Below are 8254 nucleotides of genomic sequence, written 5' to 3' on the forward strand. Positions count from 1 at the left end.
AACTGTAGAAAATTCCTATATTACATGTACAAAATTTAGAAATGTATATTTTTTTTTATGCCAGATGCAATTTAATGTGTTATCAAAAAATGAGTATAAATAGTACTCAACTTATAAAACTTAAAATTGTGGTGTTGGTCTTGTTGCCTTTTCTTTAATTATATATACATAACCCATTAACAAATTATTTCCTTGTTGGGTAATTTATCAGAAGATTTAACTTGTGAGATTGTGAAGCGCATATTATTAATTAACTTCTAAATCAACTATACCGGTAGAGGTCAATACCCTTCATTACATTGTTTATGTATTAGGACCAAAACCATGATTTGAAAACTGTAGATGTAAATGGACTTTCAATAAATTTGATTTTTGAAGGTATGCGTCGACATATAAGGAAATAGATATTACACTCACAACCAGAGTTGCTTTACTATTTTTATCCTCCTTTTATTCGTCTACTTCAACTTTACATTTGTTTATCAGCTATATTTGATTTATAATGGCCTCTGAAATGTATAACAGGGAAATATTTGTAGCTATATTTACAATTGATTAATACACCACAGAGAAAACAAACAGTCTGCTAAGGAGGTTTTAGTATATTGCCAGTGATATATAACCTCCTTTAGACTATCAAGGATGCGCAAGTCACCGCGCTCGCTAATATATGCCACAGAACAAAATCAAACATTGTCCACTGACTTTGCGATCTAATGCATACATTTTACTAGACGTTATAAGGCGCATATAAATTATCTTGTTTTTAAATTTTTTTTGTGTGATTAAAGGAGAGATGAAAGTTGCTCAACTCCCCCTTTATCATGATTGTTTGTCTCAAGAAGGCATTGCAGGAGCTAGTTATTCCGTGTTTGCCGTTTGTTGCTTCATGTGTTTCGGTTTTTGTTTTGTACATTCTTCATGTTGTTGATTTTCTTGTTCGAAATGTACCTCATTTTGTCAAGCTGGGCCTTCTATAGCATGTACTATGCTGTATGGTTTTGTCTATATAACGCAACTATAAATAATTGTTATATAGGTGGGAGGTTCAGCTAATTATAAATCTAGGTTTCACCCACCATGTTCGTCAAAATGACCGTTTTTAATTTGTTCTGCTGGTTCATAACGCTTCATTTTATCACTTTTTATGGAATTCACATTTTTTCATTTACCTAGGAGTTCGGTATTTTTGCAATACTTTTTTGCTCATTTTGAAGGCCACACTTTAGTTGCTTATTTCCACGTCCTCCTGTTTCTGGTAGTTGTATCGTTGTAAATCATACATATTTCCGTTTATTTACTATACAAGATTCAGATTTAAAAAAAAAAAAACACATCAATATTCGTATTTCGAGCAAGATCAGTGATCGGTCCTTGTCCATTAGTTGCATAAGGGGGGCAGAAGACAAACTGACGAAGTCATGTGTTAGACTCTCGAACGGTCTAGTTAGGCATCACACTAACAACAAATCAAAGGCACAAGATGGCTGAACTAGTAAAAACGTTTATTTGACAAGCTGATCACGTTACAATCGTTAACTGTCTACAAATGTGACTTAAATCTAGAAAAACAAAGTACTAACTTTTAAATAGCCAAAAGTGGTATCTTAGTATAATCATAAAAAGTGGTCATTACTTTTAAATCCAATTATCTAAGTATTGAAGTTTATTTAATACAAACCTATAAAAGTCAATCAACTGACCTGTGACCACTACACGATGACCACCAACCAAAGTATGTTAATATGTCATAAACATGTACTTATAAACCCCGTTCTTCAATATGATATTTTCCGCGTGTTAAACTCTGCATAGTACTTTTTATAAAATTACTGTCGATCTGTATATAAAAATAATTTGAACTTTAGAGATATCATATTAGCACCGTATATATAGTGTTACACATGACAAAATGATGAAGACATTGAAAGCTCGGGGTAATATCAGGTGCTTCGGAAGGGTCAACAGCCAGATCCTGATCCCCGACGTGTTGATCGTGTCATTTCGAATTTGGCGATATTACAGTCGATCAATGAAATAAGGGAAGGATTGCAGTTTCAATTATCCAGACGCTCCATATCCATATATGTTATTGTTGGCTGTAAGAACGATAACTCTGGTGCATCGAGACTAGAAGGATTGCGATTACGATAACTGTAACTTATCCGTCGTCATCTATGAAACGTGCAATTAATCAATCAACCAAATCGTGAAATTCGTAGGAATTACTTTATAGATTATTAACAAATGAAGATTCACAATAAGGGAGCTGAGACACTTTTTTTGTCCATATTTTTTTTTAATTCTAAACCAACCATTATGTGCTGCACATAAATGAAAGATTCACAATTAGGAAGCTGAGACACTTTTTTTTGTCCATATTTTTTTTATTCTAAACCAACCATTATGTGCAGCACATAAATGGAAGATTCACAATTAGGAAGCTGAGACACTTCTTTTTGTCCATATTTTTTTTATTCTAAACCAACCATTATGTGCAGCACATAAATGGAAGATTCGCAATTAGGAAGCTGAGACACTTCTTTTTGTCCATATTTTTTTTATTCTAAACCAACCATTATGTGCAGCACATAAATGGAAGATTCGCAATTAGGAAGCTGAGACACTTCTTTTTGTCCATATTTTTTTTAATTCTAAACCAACCATTATGTGCAGCACATAAATGGAAGATTCACAATTAGGAAGCTGAGACACTTCTTTTTGTCCATATTGTTTTATTCTAAACCAACCATTATGTGCAGCACATAAATGGAAGATTCACAAATAGGAAGCTGAGACACTTTTTTTGTCCATATTTTTTTATTCTAAACCAACCATTATGTGCAGTACATAAATGGAAGATTCACAATTAGAAAGCTGAGACACTTTTTTTGGCCATTTTTTTTTTATTCTAAACCAACTATTATGTGGAGCACATAAATGGAAGATTCACAATTAGGAAGCTGAGACACTTTTTTTGTCCTTATTTTTTTATACCTAACCAACCATTATCATCCATGTCTAGATATCAGTAGAGGCTAATCGACTATGTCAAGGAAATCTTTTATTTCAAGTTGGACTGTGTATATATAGAGATCCGCTCAGGAGCCTGTAATTCAGTGGTTGTCCTTTGTTTATATGTTACATATTTGTTTTTCGTTCATTTTTTTACATAAATAAGACCGTTAGTTTTCTCGTTTGAATTGTTTTACATTGTCTTATCGGGGTCTTTTATAGCTGACTATGCGGTATGGGATTTGCTCATTGTTGAAGGCCGTACGGTGACCTATAGTTGTTAATGTTTGTGTCATTTTGGTCTTGTGTTGTCTCATTCGCAATCATACCACATCTTCTTTATATAGTCATCAATAAAGATGCCAAGGGGAGGAAACGAAAACAACTAAACTTTTTTTATTTATTTTCGTACTCTTCACCCTAAACGAATACTGTATATTTTTCCTATTAGAATCGAATATAGTTCCTTAATGTCATGCTGTATCCTCATTTAAACCTGGGTAGGTATTGTAATAAAGAATATGTTGTTGATATTCTCTTAATATAGTATGGTCTGCTTATTGTTCTTTTCTTTTCCCTCAGACTCTCAAAAGTCGAACAACGTCTTTGATAGCTGATGTTGAGTCTTTACATTTTGGGTGAAACTAGACGTAGACAATGCCTATGATGGTTTAAGGCATTGCTGTCGCAAATAATATCAGGAATAGTTAGATGGATAGTTTACAACATAGTTTGTCTAAGTCATGTCAAATCTACTTATATAATTTAGAGCATCAATAATCTATACCATATATTTATAAGGGGGGGGGGGGGGGCAAGGGGGGTCCCAATAACAGCAAAACAGCAAATTGATTTGACTAATAACAGATAACAAGGAATTAAAATGGACAATAACAGATAACAGTAAATGAAATATTAAAATAAGTCGGGTCCTTGACAAATTCAGTATTTCTTATTACGGGTACAATCCTTTGTATTGAATTCCATTTTCTATGAACATGGTTTTTAGAATTATATATCTAGATATGTATATTTGGTATATTCTTGTCCTTCCGTCGTCAACATGTCAGACATTACCTCAAACAATCTTTAACCAATTTAAATAAAACTTTGGCAAATTGTTTATATCTATTGACATGAGCTTCCTATCGTTTTTTATAAAATTTAGATTTCAAGTTTCTGAGTAATTGGGCTTTATTCAATAAAAATGGTGTGGTTTTTTTTCAGTTTTCCGAAAATATCTAAAAAATCCTTTCACAAATTTGCAAGGAATATTGGTGAATTGTTTATATCTATTGTTGTAAGCGCCCTTTCGATTTTTATTAATTTTCGATTTTATGTTATTCAGTTATGGGGTTTATTCATTAAAAAAGATGGTATTTTCCAGTTTTCGGACAATAACTCAAAAAAAATTCAGCAGTTCTCATGAAACTTTGATGTGTTGTTTATATCCATGATATATATAATGACTAATTTTTATAAATATCTGATATGACATTGAGAAGTTATAGACTATTTCAAAAAGGTGACGGGCGTATCATGCGCTCATTGTGTATCTGTTTATTTGTTATAGAACACTTTTTTCAGCATTTAATAAAATTGAGAATGGAAATGAGGAATATGTCAAAGAGACAAAAAATAATATCTAGTAAAAATTTAAGGGCAGTTATGGTGTCAAAGTATAGGCCCAATTGACATAGTTCTTGTGTTTGTTGCTACTAAAAAATGACCTAAAAAAGTTTGAATATACAATGTATATATATTCGCATTCTGACTTTTTAGCTCACCTGGCCCGAAGGGCCAAGTGAGCTTTTCTCATCACTTGGCGTCCGGCGTCCGTCGTCCGTCGTCCGTCGTCCGTCGTCCGTCGTCGTCCGTCGTCGTTAACTTTTAGAAAAATCTTCTCCTCTGAAACTACTGGGCCAAATGAAACCAAACTTGGCCACAATCATCATTGGGGTATCTAGTTAAAAAAATGTGTGGCGTGACCCGCCAAACCAAACAAGATGGCCGCCATGGCTCAAAATAGAACATAGGGGTAAAATGCAGTTTTTGGCTTATAACTCAAAAACCAAAGCATTTAGAGCAAATCTGACAAAGGGTAAAATTGTTTATCAGGTCAAGATCTATCTGCCCTGACATTTTCAGATGAATCAGACACCCGGTTGTTGGGTTGCTGCCCCTGAATTGGTAATTTTAGGGAAATTTTGCTGTTTTTGGTTATTATCTTGAATATTATTATAGATAGAGATAAACTGTAAACAGCAATAATGTTCAGCAAAGTAAGATTTACAAATAAGTCAACAGGACCAAAATGGTCAGTTGGATCCTTTAGAAGTTATTGCCATTTAAAGTCAATTTTTAACCATTTTTCGTAAATTTTATATATCTTTTACAAAAATCTTCTCCTCTAAAACTGCTGGGCCAAATGAATCCAAACTTGGCCACAATCATCATTGGGGTATCTAGTTTAAAAAATGTGTGGCGTGACCCGCCAAACCAACCAAGATGGCCGCAATGGCTAAAAATAGAACATAGGGGTAAAACGCAGTTTTTGGCTTATAACTCAAAAACCAAAGCATTTAGAGCAAATCTGACACGGGGTTGAATTGTTCATCAGGTCATGTTCTATCTGCCCTGAAATTTTCAGTTGAATCAGAGAACCCGTTGTTGGGTTGCTGTCCCTGAATTGGTAATTTTAAGAAAATTTTGCTGTTTTTGGTTATTATCTTGAATATTATTATAGATAGAGTTAAACTGTAAACAGCAAAAATGTTCAGCAAAGTAAGATTTACAAATTAGTCAACATGATCAAAATGGTCAATTGACCCCTAAGGAGTTATTGTCCTTTATAGTCAATTTTTAACAATTTTCATAAAATTTGTAAAATTTTACTACCGGTTACATTTTCCACAGAAACTACTGGTTTAAGTTCATTATAGATAGTGATAATTGTAAGCAGCAAAAATGTTCAGTAAAGTAAGATGTACAAACATATCACCAAAACACAATTTTGTCATGAATCCATCTGCTTCCTTTGTTTAATATTCACATAGACCAAGGTGAGCGACACAGGCTCTTTAGAGCCTCTAGTTTAAATGACCATTTTATGAGGTGTATGAATTTTTCTGAATAAGACTACGAGGCAAAGTTGTATATAGAGTAGAAAAATAAAAAGCACTAGTTATCAGCATGCAATTTATCAAGTACCTCGAACCAATTTTGACACTCCAAAAGTAATTTATTCCACTATTTTCAAAGGCCTTATTTGAACAATTTTTTATCAGGTTTTTGATTGTACCAAGTCTTCTAGTAAGTAGAATACATAGTTTAGTAGGGGAACAATGGCTTGAAGACGAAATAAATCTTTGTTTGTAATGAGTTATGTGCAGCTTCTGAACCCAGTACAATTTGTGGGAACTTTCATTGTACAATGTATTTGGTTATGCTTTGAAAAGAGCTGAGTCTATGTACCATATGATATAAAGGTTAACTGTTTGTAAGGACCTATAGTCCTTAATTGAGATCCTTGTCAGATATTCCTGGCCATATGTTTTCCTTTTTTTCATACTAAGAATTGTTCTTATTTAATATGTTCGTACGGGAAACAAGGAACATAATCCTCATACAAAAAAATAAGATAATTCTAAATAAATGTTACAAAAAAAATGGAATGTATTACAAAGGATAATCATAAGATATACTGGAATTGTCCTGGACCTCACTTCTGTGATGGGTATGTGTTAATGAAATCCTTCTCCGAATATGGGACCAACATATTAGTAGTGGTAGACTCCAATGACCAATGATCTTCAATTTCTACCGATTTTTGGCTGTCGAAAAAATTATAACATTCCAATCATTTCAATAACAGTTAACAGCAAATACATTATCACAATAACAGATAACAAAAAAACTAAAAGTCTAATAACAGCTTACAGAGAATAAGACAATAATAGCTAACAGTAAATATATTTTCAGAATAACAGATAACAAAGAACTAAAATGCTCCATAACAGCATAACAGCTAAACCCCTTGCCCCCCCTCTTATAAATTTAACAACAACAATATAAAGTACAATTTTACGTCACAATATAAATATCTTTATTGCAAAATTACACCCATGAGGGTCAAGCAATACAATCAAACAATAATTTTATACTATAGTATGCAATACATTGAAATACAATGTAATACATTGAAATACAATGTAATACAATGAAATACAAAATAATACAATGAAATACAAAATAATACAATACAATATATGGAATAATAGAACACTAGAGTTCAATGATAAATGTATGTAAAAAACACCATTATAACCTTACCTGACACGGGTCTGACTCCCTCAGTTCTAAAGACTGTTTAATGAAGACTCCAATATTAGAAACAAGTTCAGGGATGGGGTTTAGAATGTGTTTAAGTTTATTGAATGCATCAAGATGTTGAAATAATGGTACATAGTCTTTTAGATATTAAACAAAAAAGAACGCAAAGATATGTTAATGTCACAATACAAAAAGAAATGAAATACATTATTAAGGTCTTTCCCCTACATGGGAAAGACCTTATTGTTTTTCTAATGTTTTTTTTTCTTTTTTTTCTTCCAGCATTTTTTTGGCACGCCCTCCTACCGCTTCTATTGGAGTTATCAATCCCAAAATTGAACCATCGATAGACCTCAACATGAACTTTTACCAGATGAACTTTTGTAGGATTTCACCTGCCCCTTAAGAAGTTATCTCCCTTTTATTAATTTTTTTCAACATGGTCCCCCCAAAATGTGTTTAAAGATATCATGACTTTATTTGGACAATAGGTAGATCTCACAATGATGTATTACCATATGAGGCTGCATAGGATTTCATCATCTACTTTGAGAGTTATATCCCCTTGAAGCAATTTCTTTTATTTGCATTTTTTTCAAAAAGTATCAGAGATAGAATTTAATTGAAAATGACAGCATGTATTAGAACAGAAGGCAATGTTTATAAACATAAACAATTAATTTGTTACTAACCCTTATAAGGAGTTATTTCCCTTTAAAAATTAAAAAAAATAATTCAAAAATTTTATTTCGAGAACCGGAAGTCATAGAGACTTTGAACCTTCACCAATAATCTTAAATTCATATGACCTTTAATATGCACTCAAGGTCAAAGTTCACCGAGTGCAAAAAAAAAATACGCTGCAATTTGAAGCTTACATATTAGGAAAACGATAAGACTTTGCTGC

This window comes from Mytilus trossulus, chromosome 1 (assembly GCF_036588685.1).
Source record: "Mytilus trossulus isolate FHL-02 chromosome 1, PNRI_Mtr1.1.1.hap1, whole genome shotgun sequence".
Classification (NCBI taxonomy): Eukaryota; Metazoa; Mollusca; class Bivalvia; order Mytilida; family Mytilidae; genus Mytilus; species Mytilus trossulus.